Raw genomic sequence first — 16465 nt, 5'->3', positions numbered from 1 at the left:
AACACGTGCGGGACGTTCCCCGGCAAGGTTTGTCCGCGGCGGCCGCGGCTGTGCGCGCACGGGGCTGGAGCGCGGGTCGGCTCCGCGCCTTCTCCTCAGGGGCCTCTCGCTCCTGCGCCCTCCCTCCCTCAGCCCTCGGGAGCCGCCATCCCGCACCTCCCAGTCCTGAGGAGCCGCCATCCCCTCACCCTGTGCCCCTCACACAGCCCTGAGGAGCTGCCATCCCACACCCCTCACACAGCCCTGAGGAGCCGCCATCCCGAACCTCCCAGCCTTCCCACAGCCCTGGGGAGCTTCACAGCCTCGGGGCGGGGACCCCCTGGGCAGGTTGCCCTGAAGAAACCCCTCAGACATCTGGGGGCGGGGATGGACTGGATCATCTCCAGAGAGCCTTCCAACCCTAACGATTCTGTGATCCTATGGGTTTAACACAAAAAGTGCGCCAGTGTTAGTTACATAAGTCTCGATGGGGCTGAGGGTTTGAACTCTTCCTCTCGGGATGCGGCTGTATGCCTGTCCTGGACATAAAGGTGTGCAAGGAGTTCCTTTTCATTTTAGCCACAAATAAGATGGCAGGATCTGGTAACATGTCAGAGGGGTTGTCCTAGGCAACCTTCATTGGTTTAATTCTGAGATTGATAGTTATTTTCATACAGAGGTTGGCCACACAGAGTTACTGACAAAAGCAGTGAGTGAGGGACACCATGAACACCTTACTATCTGAATTAGAATGAATTTTCACTTGTGCATTGGCAAGAAGAAAGCATGTAGATTAATCTAGTTATGTCAACTAACCTTTGAGTTACAGTTCCCTCCCTAATCTACAAACCTGATAGAAGAGAACTCCATGTGAGTTATCCTCGTGTAGATGTTGTGTGGATGGCTGTGAAAGGAGTTCAAACAGCTCCTTGCAGTTGAGGCAAGGCATGAGGGCATGAGCGTCTAGTCAGTCCTCAAGTCTCAGCTAGTAATCAGTAATTAAATAAAAACATCCAGTGCTGAATCACTTTTAAGTCGGTGCTGTTTTTTGTACAGCTGATCTTAATCCCATCACGCCAAAGGCAAAAGAATTGCAGCTATCACTTGAGCCAAGACAAGCTGTAATTAGCACAGAGGATATTGTTAATGGTTAAGTATAGTTTGCTGTCAGACAGTGTCTAGGCTGATTCAAGCCTTTATCCAGTATGTTTTGGTTTTACACTGCAAAAGGATACATAGCAAATTCAGCCTGTAAATTTAGATAAAATCTGGGATCCTGGTGCAACAGAAGACATTCAGCTACGTAAGCAGCACTAGAGTAAGACCTCTTATTCTATCACTTTGTAATTATAAAATTGAAGAGTTTAGACTGCTTTCCATGTCTGTCTTCTACAGCTCTGCTTAATGAGCTGTAGGAAGCACGAAGAAGAGTGGGAGTGACAAGGGAACAGCGACTTCTCTGAGTTTTTAAAGCTGATGGTTTGCTTCTTTTCTCTTGGAGTGAGGGAAGAAGGACCTCCTGAAGATGCTTTCTGCTGGGAGCCGTTGTGCAGTTGATTTTATTGCTATAGATTTATGAGGTATCGCCCCAGATAATTTGTTTTCTATAGTGCATTCCTGGCGTGGCTGGAGTGCCATGCAGTGGGTGTGGGAGGGTGCCTAAGGAGGCAGGGCAAATTCACTTCAGGTCACTGGAACCAACCTAATAAAATGTATTAATCACTGCCTGGCTTTCATCACAAGGAGCTGACGTATGAGGAAAGAATGTGATAAACAATTTGATTTCAGATAAAGGTGGGGAGAGAGGCAGGCTCTTCGTGCCAGCTGTAACACAAGTTTACAGTGCTATTTTAGTCACAAGTTCTGTACAACCTGTGATTCAGACCTGATCAAGCTATTCATGGCACGTTCAGTTTCTGTGAAGTTGAAAGACAGGTTGGGTTTCCTAATCTCTGAGCAGTTGGGGAAGTTTACTGGAAGGCCATTTTTTTTCTTTTGTTTGTTTTGGTATAGAAATTCCATCACTGAAGTCCACCATGAACTATGGTGAGATTCTATCATGATGCTTCTTTCCCATCTCCAGACTTCCCACAGTTTAAGTGGGATGGTATTCCAGACAACCCTCCTGGAGGTTCACAGAATACTTGCAAGAAGAAAGCGTAGAAAATTTCTGTCAGCATATGCTGACTGTACTGATGACCCACCTAAACTTTTATTGTATAGTTCAGGGCTTATGTTTATTTTATGTTTAACACAAACTAGTCTTTATTTGTCAGTGACAGCTCAGAGGAGGGATTGTTAGATTCACTAGATCGTAATCAGATCTTTGATTTGAACTTATTCACACAAAATATGCCCATAAATTTAACATAGTGTGGAGAGGGATGACTACCAGCAATATACCCAAGTAACTGGGCACACCAAGGTGAGGGAAACCACTGAATTATTTCTGATTTTCTTGCCTCTGCAGACATTTTTGCCTTTTTTTCTGGATGGGAATGGTGACTTTCATCTGGCTCCTACATCAGACCTTCAAAGCAGGATGTGCTGCAGGTACTTTACAGAATGGACTGTTTGTCCCAGCTCTTGGGGGGCTCTGGAACATTCCTGTGATTGTTCTTGGTTTGGGGCTTTAGTTGTGATAACCTTGTGAAGGTTTTTGAAAATACTTTCCTAGCAAGTCAAAAGCTGATACCGATGCATTAATTTGTACTCTCTGAGGTTTCTAACTAAAATAGTTAAAAGCTTTTAAGGCTTTTTCTTTCCCTTCATCTAGTAATCCATTTCTGTTCAATGACTGTGAATTACTTTGAAATTCCTCCTTATTTAAACAGAGCAGTACTGAGCACAGCTGACACCTCACACTTTGCACTCGTGTGTAGAGTTTAATGATTTAACTCTTCTGGCTGAAGTGTTTGGAAGAAGCCACACTGGTGCTGAGCTGTACAGGTCAATAGGTAACACTTTAGTGTTTCTTTCCACAAAGCAATTTGTGAACCTTTCTTGTTTGGTTTTCCACTACTCACTGAGTATTCCTGGAGTATTCCTGGAATTTGGAAAAAAATATGTCAAACCCAAGGAATAATTGTTCCAAAGTTTCTTTTAAACTTTGCTTGGTTCAGGTTGGAATTTAATTTTTGTCTTATTCTTAGAGAATTAGATAAAAAGCTCTGCCTAATAAACCTCTTTGAGTAAAGACTTTGCTTTCGTGCTTGCCTGGAAACCATGTTATGGCTATTTATGAGGAAAACTATGCCCTCTGCTAGTGGCTTAATCTGAAATAAGTAAGACATTAGGTGCCATCTGCTGAATAATGAGTACTTGTGCCTTTTGCTACAAAGGAATGTTTTTACACAGAATGGTTGTTGATAGATCTTTAAATTATTTGTGATTATGTACAATATGCTTGGAAAACAAATTATTAGGCTTTGTTGTTCAAGGTAATTTCCTCTCAAACAAGGATAACATTTGAGCTTTACCATGAACAAACCACTATGGACTCTCACAGTTTAAACTTTTCTAAACACCCAGCTCCACTGCACAGTCCCTTGCTGCCCAGCTGGACTGGACAGTCTTGTCTGGTGTCCTCTTGTTCCCCAGGTGTGATGTTCAAACACTTAGTGTTATTTTGACATCACTTAACGAGTTTATAGCTCACTCACAGCCAAGTTCCTCCTACCCCCTACTTTGGCAGGTACTGTTTCAGAAATCTAGCCTTTGACTTCCTTCTCCTGAGCTTTCTATGCGTGCCTTCTGTCAGAGTGCTACAAACAGGTTTGTGCTGAGTCAAACTGCTCTCACAGAAACACGTGAAGGAAGGGAGGTCATGGCAGTGTCTGGTCTGACTGTGAGACAGTGAATTAATTTAATCTAGTTGCAAAAATCATGATACCTTTTTATAGAATAAGGAATTACTGCTTACTGGGGTTGAATTATCACTGGATGATCTCCGAGTCACCGGGGAGTGCTCACACGGGCTCAGAGCAGTGCTGGCAGCACCGCGGTGCCCGTGGGGCAGTGCAGACCGAAGTGCTTTAGATGTACGCCGGAGGGGGATCCGGCACGAAGGAAGGGAATCCCGTGGGGATTGTCCGTTTCCATCGCACGTGGGAGGCTGTGTCGCGACTGTCGCGACTGCCCGTGCTTGGTGCTGCGGGAGTGGCCGCCGGCAGAGGGCGCTGTGCCCGCGCTGTCCGCACTGGCGTGACCAGAGCGACGGCCATTAATTACCGCCCTTAATTAAAACAGCGGCCTTGGCTGGACCACAGTGCGTCCAGCGCAGTAACTCATAACCTCACCTGGACTTGCAATAGACATGGAAAATCAATCCTACTGGGGTTTACTGTATCATTCACAGAATCACGGAATGGTCTGGGTTGGAAGGAATCCTAAAGATCATCCAGTTCCACCCCCTGCCATGGACAGGGGCGCCTTCCACTAGACCAGGTTGCTCCAAGCCCTGTCCAACCTGACCTTGAACAATTCCAGGGATGGGACACACTCATCTGATTTGTTTGATTTGTCATTGACTTCTTGTTGAAATGACTACAGAGTGTGAACAGGCAGGCATTTATACATTAATGTAATAGAAGTGCCACTGCTTATTAAGCAGATAGTACTGGTGCAGTGGTAATAAGTAAAACTAGAAAAGTACAAGCCAAGGGAACTGGAAAAGCAATTCAGTTTTTACATTTCTGTCACTTTTGGAAATGTTGAATCCAGTGAGTTCAGCCACTTGTCCCAGTGTGTGCAGGTTTTAGAAGAAATTCATTGCTTCTGTTGACTCTTCTCTTAGTATCTCTCCTGAGTTATAATACCATGAACCATAAGCTCCAGCACACATAGATGCACAAAGAAGGAAAAATAATCCTGTGCTTGTAACTCTAGATGTGTGTATTTACAGTTTAGTCCCACTGTAACACACCCTCAGCAAACTCAAGCAAATGCTCTGTGCGGGGATGGGTTTGTGTGGCGTGCTCTGAAGCTTGTTGTGTTACAGTAACGAAAATGCCTGCTCGATATATTGGTAGACTGAGAGATGATCCACTTCTATGCAGATTACTTCATGTTATTAACATTTAACCAGTGTTCTACAATTAAAAAATACAAAATAGGAAAGGGTGGGGTGGAGACAACAGGCAAATTTTTTCATACATATTGCTTGCATTAGGAGCTGCAAGAAGAATTATTGTCTCTCCAAGTCAGCCTGGTGCAAAGGATCACAGGAATAGGCCCAACTACTGAGTTATTAGCTATTGCTTTTATAAACAGAGTTATGGTTTATAGCAGCCTTTCTGAAAGTCAGTTTAGTCTGGATCTTCCCGAGAAGGCTGGTCTGGTCTGCTCACAGAGTTTGCTGCCTGTAATTCAGTCCATTTAGAAAACAAACAAAAACTACTTAATTCAATACTTAAACAATAAAATGATGATTAATCTGATTATGCCAGGACACTGGTGATGCTGAAACACGGAACGTGTAATGCTGTTCCAACCATCCTGAATGCTTTGTTGCAAAATGATCTTTGTGTATCGTTGCGTATGTTGATGGATGTTGAGTGGCTGAATTCGTGAAAGGCTTTTGTGAAGTGCTTTGAGATTCTGAAGGAAATGTGCTGGCATTTTTTTTGTGTGTCCCTTGAGGTCTGAGAGACATCAGAGTGCGTTTTATTTTTTCATTGTAAATATTATAATGGTGCCAGCAATGCAGTATTTACTGCTTTTCATATGCGTGAGAATACTAAACATATGCATTTCTAAAGGAAATTCCAGAAGAATGTGAAACTAGCTTGTAACAATAATTTGTAGGTTTGCGTCCATTGTTTTCAAGAATATGTAAATTGTTACATTATAGAACTCACTTTGAACCCTTCTACATAATTATCTGCACTAAACATCAGTATTCAATTTGGAAAATCTGTAGCCAAGTGTTTTATTAGAATTTCATGGAAAAGGAGAATGTGAACAAAACCATAGAGCAAATGATCTGAAATGCAGTTAAAAATAATGAAAACCAAGCACCAGCCACATAAACACACCAGATGAAGACACAGCAAATGAAGATCATAAAAAATAAACTGGAATAAAAACACACAAAGATGATCCTCAGCTGAAGTCAATGGGGACATCTGCACTGGGAGTGAGGGAGCCGTGGTCATTTGTGTCAGGTCTGGTCTGTGAATTTGTTACAAGTCTCATGTTCAGGAGGAAATGGCAGTAAGTTTTGGTCAACCAGTTGCATGGGGCTCCTGCAGAGATTTGGTATTCTGACAAATGTCCTCCTGCAAATCCAGTTAAGTTGATTTAAACTAGTCACAGAGTGCCCCACCCTGCTGTGGGACTGTCACATGGCATCAGGGAACTGCTGCAGCTCCCAGCCCGCGTTCAGTGCAGTTCTGCAGGAGCTGCCCTGACACTGCACGGCTGGGGCTGAGCACACACCCATTGCTGACTGTCTTATGGGGCTGGAAAACCCGAGCACAGTGGCAGGACATGTAGCTGCTGCAGTAATAATTGCCAGGGGATCTTCAAGCAGTCAGTGTGATTGATCATAAAAATCCCAAACACCGGAAAATCAAGGTAAGAGTTAGTAGAGTTACAATTATTAGACTATATCCTGTACTTACTTGTACAAGTCCATGTGATTGCATCTCATTTGTTTTCCTAGGTACGCCAGCTCTCCTGTCCATGGTGGATCACCACTGCCATTTCCAGTGCTCCAGGCCCCAGCCAGTCTCAAGATGAGGTATGAAACCCACTTTTACAGCATCTCAGCACAGTTCTGTCTCATATATAAAAAACCCGAAGCGTCTGAATTATTGACTCAGCCAACTCCATCAGCCCATCTGGTTTTGTCTCTTATTGCTCTCCCTTTCATGTGTGTCAGTTCCCTCATGCATCTCCTTAAAAACACGTTCAGCTGTGCAAAAGATCTTCTCTTGCCTCTTTCAAGACTCTCCTTTAAGCATGTGCACAGAAAAATACAAATCCTAATCAACTTCATAAAGTACCGCAAAACAAAGTGGTAGCTCTGCCCTCGCAGGTTCTGGGATGGGGTCTGTGGTCAATGGCTGCTTTGAGAACTTCAGTTTGTGTTTCATCCTCCTGAAACAGGGTGGGAGGGTCTGGTGTGTGTCCTGGGTGTTGCAGAGCATGGTCAAAGGGGGAGCAAACGCTATTAGTAATAAGTTATCGTAAGGGCATGTCCAAATTCCGTACAGTCAGCTCATTTTCCCCGTGGGGAGTGTCTGGCTTCCTGTGCTCTCAGTCAGTCAGCATGGGGAAGTGGTGCTAAAAACCAGGGGAAAATGGAGATGGATGAGCCACAGTGTAAGCTGGGGTGCTCTGCCCAGGGCAGGGCCGTGTTTGTGTGAGGTGTTCCTCAAGAGAGAGGTGTGAGTGTGGGGGTGCCTGCGGGGACATGAGGAACGGGGAGATTTCAACCTGCTTTCTATATCACAACTTCACCTCTTTTTGCCAGGATTGCCTGGAAGGTTTCTGGAAAGCCAGCAGAAGGCAGCCCATTCCCAAGGAACAGTAACCTGCCTGCAGAAGCAAGAAGGAGGTCAGTAGTGGGTGCAGCATGAAGGACTCGGAGCAGGCTTTGGTCACCAGAAAATAAGAGAGCAAATTACATCTCCTCAGTACTAGCAAACCTCTGGGAGGGTAGGATGGTGAGAGGGAGGAGGCAGTAGGAAAATGAAAGATGATGATTAGGACTGTATGACTGAGGGCTGTAAGGGGAGGGAGCCTTTAGAGGGATAATGAAGAGAGAGCGTGGGGTAAGGGCAGAGGAGGAGTGAGCAATGGATGGGGAAGATGGGAAAGGCGGGAATCTGGGCACTGGAGAAAAGACCTGAGAAGAAGCAAAGGCGTAAGAGTTGGGGTCAGGGGAATGGAGGAGTAAACGAAGGGGGGGGGCAGGGGCAGGGACGGGTGTCCCCGCGTGTGATGCCGGTTTGTCGTTGCCCTGCGGCGCTGTGGGGCCCGGAGTGGAACAGCTGGAGCGAGCGGGAGGGCGCCTGGGATGCTCCTGATTAATAGCAGAGGGTCCGGGCCGTGACCGCCGGCTCGGCATGTGCTGGAGCCGCGCGGCGCGTTCCCAGCCCCCCTGCCAGGATGAGGGGGGTCGGAGGAGGGCGGAGGGAGGGAGGGAGGGAAGGAGAGAAGGAAGGAGGAAGGCAGAGGCAGCGAGCGGGACGGGACCATCGGCATCCAGCGGCAAACAAACGCTCCGGAGCCGCAGCTTCCTGGAAGCGGAGCCCAGCTGGGCGGCAGGCGGCGGCGATAAGCGGCGGTATCGGGGCCGTCCCGGCGGGCCCGGCCTCTCCGCGACAACCGCGACAGCCGCGACAGCTGCGACAGCCGAGCCGCGCTCCGCGCCCGCCGGCAGCGCAGGTAGGACACACCTGGCGCGGGGGCACCGGCGGCGGGCACGGGGCAGGGACGTGCGGGGCACCGCGGGACACCGGCACCGCCTCGGGAGGTGAGAGCTGCGGGCACCGAGAGGAGACAGGGCAGGCACCTATGGAGGGGCATGGCAGTCACCTGTGGGCAGGATACTGTCACCTATGGAGGGGCATGGCAGTCACCTGTGGGCAGGATACTGTCACCTATGGAGGGGCATGGCAGTCACCTGTGGGAGGGATGCACAGTCGCCTATAGGAGGACATGTCAGTCACCTGTGGGGGGATGCAGTCACCTATAGTGGGGATACAGTCACCTGTAGGGCAGGTGATGTCCTGAGGAGTCTGCAGGCATCTGTAAGTGGACAAGCTTCAAAGGGGAACGATATTCCTACAGAGACTGCACCGGTGCAAAGAGGTTTGGTAGCTTTTTATCCAGGGTAAAGCTGTTCACACCAGGAAACACCTGGGGAGCACCTGGCTGGAGCAGGTGGAACAGTGAGAGCAGCAGGACAATGCCATCCTGTAGGGTTTGTGTTTTGGAGGTGTCATTGCATGGACTGGTTATATTTTAGTTAACTCTTTTTGTCTGTGCGGAGTTTACATTTTATTTGCTCATAAATACGAATTGAGGTTTTGGGTCACAGCCCAGTTACATTTTGATTCACACAGAGTTTAATTTCCCCTTTTAAAAAGTGTTTTAAATAAGTTGGGCCATATGGAAATACAGTTGTTCATCAACCAAAGAAACTTGAAGGAATTTGAAAAATAAGGTTACATATTTCTTGAGCCGTTTCTTTAGTGTTGAAACAGCACCAGTGCTCAGACTCCTGATTCAGTCATTTCCTTTGCTGGGATCAAGACCTAATCCGTCTATACCTGTGTTTTCACAGCTGTAAAATGGGAGCTACACCTATTGATGAGGTGCAGTGCATACACTGGTGTTGAGTGGAGAGGTACATCTGAGAGAGATGCAGTGGCTAAAGGAACATGTATAAGCAAAACTCCTTCTCTGTTGTGTCCCTTTGTAGTTGATCCCTTCCATGCTCCTTCTCTGAAGTCTGCAGAGTGAGTGACATAAGCACCACATGTATCAGGGCAGGAAAAGCTGCACAAAACCTGCCAAAATGGGCTGGAGCTGCCATTGAGTGGCAGGTCCAGCCTCTTTATGCCCCAGTCTAGAGAGAGATGTGTGACATCCAACACGTGTGATCTGGTGGTGAACAACTAGCTTGGTAAAATTTTCCTGCGGTTAAGAGTCTGGATATTTTTTAGAGGAAAGAAGGGGCTTCCTTGAGGGGACAGGTCATGCATCTGGACCTGGTGCTCCACTCTGGAGTCAGTCAGGAGCTGCAGGGGAGCAGTGGTGTTTCTGTTAACAGCACGGAGCCAGAACCATGGAGATGTGGGCCAAACAGTGAGTTATGTAATGGCATTCCCCAAAGGGTAGTGTAAAGATGAGATGATTTCCTTCTGTCAAGACAAAGAACAGCTGCACAGTTGCTCTACGACGTTCTCTCTAACCCTGGGTTTCTTAGGAGCAATCCAGGCAGGGAGCTGGGACCCTGTAATATCACATCTCCCAGCAGCACTTCATTGCCTTCCACAGCTAATTCCTTCACAAATACTCCTTTGCAATATCCTCATAAAGAGCCTCAGAAGTGGAATAGAGCCACTATGGCTAGAAAGGGAAACCAGACTCAGTCTGTGGGGAGGGGAAAGTTACAGTCTTACTGTGTGCCTTTCTCAGGGGTTTGAGGAGTGATAATGTGGAGTTACAGAGCACCAGGACAAAACAGAGGTTCTGGCCATAGAAGGTTATACAAGATAAATCAAGAGAGGGAGAACTGTCTCAGAAGGCTTATTAATTTGTTTCATTTGGATGAAATAAATAGAAAGACTGGAAGTGAAGGAGATATTTTATGTATAATGGAAGGTTTAATATTATTTAAATCTGCACACTTCATCTTAGCCAAAAGGCTGAGAAAGAGGGAACAGACAGAGCTGAATTATCCAGACTGTTATTGCCCAGAACTGGATTTTTGGAAGGTGATTGGCTGGTGGCAATCCAAAATTATACAGACAGCAAGTCGTGCAGGGGCCATCAGCCAACCTTTAATGGCTACAGGTGCTCAGGCCCTGGCTTCGATCCCCATCCTCAGATGCTGCCTCCGGAAGCACAAAAGGGACATACATATTTATGAAATACCAGGTTCTATCCACTTTTTTCAACTTTTCCATTTCTCCTGCCAGTTTATTATCCCTGAGGACAGACTGCCTTAAACCAGTCTGTCTTCAGAGTGGCTGAAAACTGTAATATTTATTCAATTCAACTTTTTAGGGCAAAGCTTGGTTTTCTGCCAATCAAGGCGTTTAATCATTAGTAATTTAGAAGGTCAGAACACCAAGATGATCTTGTGTTCTCTGTCACTAATACAGAAATACTTTAAGTGCAGTTACCAGATTTATATGTAAGTGCTCTAGATTTGAATTTAGCTGTTTCAAATTAAATAATAAAAATTGTTTTATGGAGAACTTAAAGTGCAATTATTATTGGAAAAGTGACTGTGTCAGTGATACTTTGTTATTCATCAGATATGTTCTTTCCATGAATTTGTCCCTGATCTGCTTGATGAAGTAGCAAAAATCCACTTCCATTATTTTTTTAACTCTTGTTGCTACAGGCTGAGTTCAGGGAATGCTGTAGCCTTTGGAAATTGCCCTGGCCCTTGGACTGTGAATTATGTCCATGGCAGCATTTATATTTTGAGATGTCACTCTCAGTTGCATGGTAAAATAGCAATAATATCTTCCATTAGATTATAGTCATGCAGTGTGATTTAAGAGTTGAGACTGGCTTTTCAGGATTATTAGTGATTAAAACCCTGTTCATTTGTTGACTTAGCAAGCTGAATTGGGGCTGTAAGCTTTTATTCTTGTTTTATTTTCCTGTCTGTACAACTAAGTTGTTCAGATGACACATCCTGAGATTGCTGATGTGCCCAAGCTGGGATGTCCAGGACTCACATCAAGCACCCACAGGTTCCTATGATTTCAAGTAAGGCCAGTAAAATCTATTGGTCCTCAAGAGCTTTGAGGATGCATGTTTCAGGAAGGATTTCTCCATGGAAAAGGTGTCCAGGCATTGGAAGGAGCTGCCCAGGGAGGTGGTGGAATCCCCATCCCTGGAGGTGTCCAAGGATGTGGCACTCAGTGCTCTGGGCTGGGTGACAAGGTGGAGATCGGACACAGCTTGGTCTGGGAAGGGTTTTCCAGCCCCAGTGGTTCCGTGATTCTGGGAGGGGTGACTCCCCTCAGGGCAGCTGAGTTAACAGACACTCCAGGCATTCTGTGCTCCTGAAATACCTCGGCTGGAAAATGGTGATAATCCAGCAATGTTTACGTAGTGCTGGGGGATGATAAGAAATCAACATCAATCTCTCTCCATTCCATAGGGAGAGTTATGTTTACGATTAGGGAATGAACCTTGGTCCTCTTAGCTGAGTCCTTCCCTCACTTACCTCACGTGGGAGGAACAGCAGTAGCAAAGCACTCATCATTTTATTGAAAAAACCCTGGCTTATGGACAGCGTGTTTGCCATGAGAGTGTTCTCTAACCCTCGCTGAAATGTTTTAAAACTTGTAATTTTCAGCAATACGTAAATGTCTGTAGCTGATGTTCTGTGAGCCTGTGAAGGCAGTAAGGGTGACCTGATTACGTGGATTCACAGATCTCTCTCTGCTGCACATTCTTGCAGACCAGAACAACAACATAACTTTCTTCTTTCAGGGTAGTTAATGGTCTGGCCCAGAATTACAGCACCAGATGTGTTGCCACAGAAACAATTTAAAGGGAGAAGGAATTGTGAGCAAATTGTCTCTCTCGTGGAAAATGTTTAAGAGCCTCCCATTGGTTTCCATGTTTCTGTCCATGTGTGTGCACAGCAAAGAATTAGGGACAGTTTTGCTTCTTGTTTCATACATCTGTTAGTGGTTTAAAATGCTGTATACAGGGCTGAAAATTGAAAAATATTCTATTATGGGCATGACTTACGTACCTCAGAGACATTTTTTATTAAATCCTGACTCATTTTTAGAAACTTTTTCCTTGAAAAATGTGCAGTGTGCTATCTGATTTACTTACCTCCACTTGCAACATGCTTTGGAAAATATTTCCAGTAATAATTGTTTCTGTGAAAGTTAGGAAACATTTGACTTTATAAAGTTATCCCAGATTTTGATGCTGAGAATTAGTATCACATTTTACTTACTACAATTGACATGCTGACGAAAAGAGGGAATGTTTACAGGAAATATTTTGATTTAATCTTGCCTAGGAAGCCTTAAAGTAGCCAAAGCCCTTGATTTTAGCTGGCATCTGTTTTTCTCGAAATAGTGGATGCTCTATTAAACATATTCCTTTCTCAACTATTATGAAAATATTTGTCTGAACAAAATGCAACATAAATTGCCTTAATATGTCTTTTTCACTCTTTTGACCACATCTTTATCCTACAGTTTTGCATTTTGTTTGGGGACAATAATGAGAAAAGCATCCAGGGAGGCCCCAGCCCTGGGAAAATTTAAAAACGACCAAGATTCACAATTAAAGAGATTTGTTTCCACAGTTCCTTGTCATTCATGCATTTGGGAGGTCTTTCTCTGTGAAGATTTTGAAATGCTGCTGGTTGTGGAGTTGAAGGAGACATAATTGATTTATCTTATCAAAAGCCAGGGTGAAGTTTGTGTCTCTTTGGAACGATGGAAAAATTTTGCCATAAGCATCTGTATGTACAAGATGCCCTGTGATTTGGGAGGGCAGTGGACACACAGTGTTCTGCTGAGAAAGCTTCTCTTCCTATTTGTTTGTTTAGTATTTCCCACTGTGGGATTTATGGTTATTAAATCTTTTCCCATATAGCTATCTTTTTAAATGCCCCTCAGTTTGGAAATACACAATTTGTTCCCTTTGTTACTCATTTTTATACAAATCTGGGAGGGATCTTCACTTTTCCATCGGTGAAAATTGTTTCTAACAGAAATATCAGAACATATCCAGGTATCCCAGAGTTAGGAGCAGTTACTTATGGAAATAGTTCTACCTGTTTCAAGTGTCCTACAGAGCAGAGCAGTGGTTTGCAGTCTCTCAGCTCTGGAGCTCGGCTGGGTGCCACATCCCACATTTGAGTTCTGGCAGGTTCACAGGCATGTACATCACCAAACAAGATCTGCCAGGCCGATAAGGAATTCATTTCTCTCTTGCATTCCTTATTCAGGCAGAACTCCAACCCTTGGGTGTGGAAGGAATGCAGAGCTGGGCCTACAGCTTGTGTCTGCACAGGTTAGAAATGAACTTCCAGTGTAAAATGGGGATTGGAATCCGCATCCATGTTTTGCTCCAAGACCGCAGATATTTGCATCCAGGTTTCTGCTTTGGGTGCTCTTTGGGGCGTCCTTATGTTTACAAGCTGATCCAAATGTCCCCTTAATTAGTTGACATCTCTTCTGTTTGATCCCATGAGAAGGTAGGCTGGTCTTTCCTTGGGCGGTAGAGCTTTCCCAGACAGACCTTGTAAACTGGAAATATAGGTACTTGTAATTTTCTTAAAAACCTCCTTTGGGCTGAAATGTCTTGGGCTTGGTTTCAATCCAATATTGAATAAGACTGGAAAGTCTGAATAATGTCAGTTCAGCTGTATTTGAGTTATTCAAATGCATTTTAAAACTATGTGCTTTCTACTTACGTTTTTCCATAATTCTCTGCACTTATATAACCTGTGTTTTGTTATTTAAATTACCAAAGACTTGAAGAGGGAAACATAATTCCCCAATACTGGGCCTGAACAGATAAACAGAGAGGCAATTCAAAGGCCTCAGTGTGCTTTAAAATCTGAATGTTTACTGCTTTAGTGTTGGCATGAATAGGTTTATATTTCTACCAGTACAGAAAAAACCCGGCATCAATAACCTTCAGTTCACCCAGGCGCTGAATTTCTGCAATTCCTCCATTACGTAACTGAGATTTTACAAAAAGGGTTTAGAAGATTTCTCCAGAATATGAGCAAGGACTTTGTTTGATGAGATCTGTAAAGTTCAAATAGTAGGCCAGGGGTTCTTGGAAAGAACTGACACCCCGAGATGTTCCAAAAGCACGTGTGGCTGTTGGAGCAATTGCTGCACTCCAGCGTATGGATGTGGCTGAGACTTGATCTCTGCAGAAAGTTCCAAGGCTTTTCTAAAGTTTTGAAGGAAACGGATTTGTTGGAAGTTGGTCACCTGTTTTTTACAGTGGAAGACAAAAAAGAGCAGGTCAGGAGGCTGGCTTATGTCTGAAAATGCCTGGTTTGACTAACGTGTAACACCACAGCCTTGGGTACATTTGTTGTATGGATACATATAACCTCTCTGTGTGCCTTTAGAGTGCTTTCAGTGCAGCAGCAAATGCCCAGACTGCATGGAAATCTGTCACTAGGCCTTAGTTACTCATTGTCTGAACTGGAACCCACACAGGGATCTCCAAGGTAATGCCACCTTTGAAAGAGTCCTGGCATGTAGAAAGCTGACGGGAACTACTCCTTCAATTAACCTCAACTGCCATGAGACAATAGAGCTGGCCTTTGTGTAACTCTGCTGAACTCACTGGAGCTTGTTCCCAATTCCACCGAGGCCCAGTTGTGCCTCTCCCTTTTTCTGGAGGGTTTACATGCCAATGTGTTGTGCAACCAATGTAATTTGTTAACAAATAGAGAATTTAAATAACCCTAGAAAATCACAGGCATCCCTGCTGCCTGCAAACAAACAGCAGAAGGGCAAAACATTTAGAGAGCAGTGCAAAGTATCTCAAAATGACCTAAGCTTGGGTTCTTCAAGAACAAACCCACAACTGTAAGGAGTTCATGCTCTGCAGGAGGAGGCTTAGGATGAGAACAGATATTGTGTGTTCTGTGGGACCTCCAGTCCAGACATAATTTCTGTGTCTGTTTTCTCCAGAGCTGTAGTAACACATGAAGAACCTTTCCTCCTTTGTGTATGAGTTTGACTGCTTTTATTTTCATTTAAAGCAATAAGTGAATATACTTTGACCTGCAATTGTCAAATTATCTTTACAATACAGTAAAACTGTACCTTACTGTAAATATCTATCGAGTGAGCCAAGTCATATGGAGCAAAACACCATTTTTCTATTAGAACATTGAATGCTCTGACTGCCATTGCTGCTGTAACTGTATCAGAATCTGGATTTAATTCTGGACCTGAATTAGTGTATTGTTGGAGTCACTTGTCAACATGTTTTCTATCTGAATGGACATTTCTGAATTTTGAAGATCACCCAAGGGTGACTTTCTGCCAGGAAGTTCTCTGGCCTGTGTATTCTCAATGGCAGTTCTGTGGAGGATCACAAATGTGAGTTCATGAGATCAATGGTCCATATGCTAATGGTTGGAGGGTCAGACTGCAAGTGTGGGAAAACTGCCAGGGGACAGAGAACATCCCAGGGACATCCTGTTCTACCTCCTGCCTCTCCAGCCAGCCATGGTTCCCGGTTAATGGGCAGGCTGGTCACTGCTCATAGCAGCTTTCAGCATTTCAGACACTGCTGCCATCGGCTCAGGCCCATCTGGCAGGATGCTGAGGATTATCTCTGTCACAAATCAGACCCCTCTGATGCCAGAAAGGCAGATCAGTAACATGTAATGCCTTTGATATCACTGGACTCATCACAATACTGAGATTTAACTGGTTTGCCTGTGTGTTGTCCTGAATTTGATGCTCTTCACTGGTGTTCTCATCCATTACCAGGACTCCTTAAATTATCAATCAAGGAGGAGTTGGACTTGATGATCCTTGAGGGTCCCTTCTGACTCAGGATATTCTCTGACTCTATGATTAAGCAGTGTGAGTGTGGACAAGGCATTTGACCATCTATTTCTGTGTTCCCTCTCTCTGCAGCTCCAAGAACTATAACAATGCAAAGCTATATATAGTGACTCGAGAAGTGACTGTATATAATATATATATTATATGCATATAAAATAATAGATATATAGAAGTGACTATAATAATGTCACTTCTCTCCACAGCAT

General features: G+C 44.7%; 1 protein-coding gene across 4 annotated transcripts in view; it reads left to right on the top strand.

Moving 5' to 3' along the window:
- Positions 1-2420: 2420 nt before the first annotated feature.
- Positions 2421-16465, top strand: part of RIPOR3 (RIPOR family member 3) — a 49933-nt gene continuing 35888 nt past the window's right edge. Inside the window, exons 1-3 of one of the 4 annotated variants that reach the window (XM_027902606.1) lie at positions 2421-2532; positions 6644-6721; positions 7457-7540. The gene's annotated coding sequence lies outside the window, so the exon portion shown is untranslated. The other 3 variants (XM_027902602.1, XM_027902603.1, XM_027902605.1) reach the window with 3 other exon arrangements.

Source organism: Empidonax traillii, unplaced genomic scaffold (assembly GCF_003031625.1).
Source record: "Empidonax traillii isolate 1590-97213 ecotype Southwest subspecies unplaced genomic scaffold, ASM303162v1 scaffold890:size686501, whole genome shotgun sequence".
Lineage (NCBI taxonomy): Eukaryota > Metazoa > Chordata > Aves > Passeriformes > Tyrannidae > Empidonax > Empidonax traillii.
The sequence above is the reverse complement of the archived record's forward strand: the minus strand, read 5'-3'. Positions and strand labels throughout refer to the sequence as shown.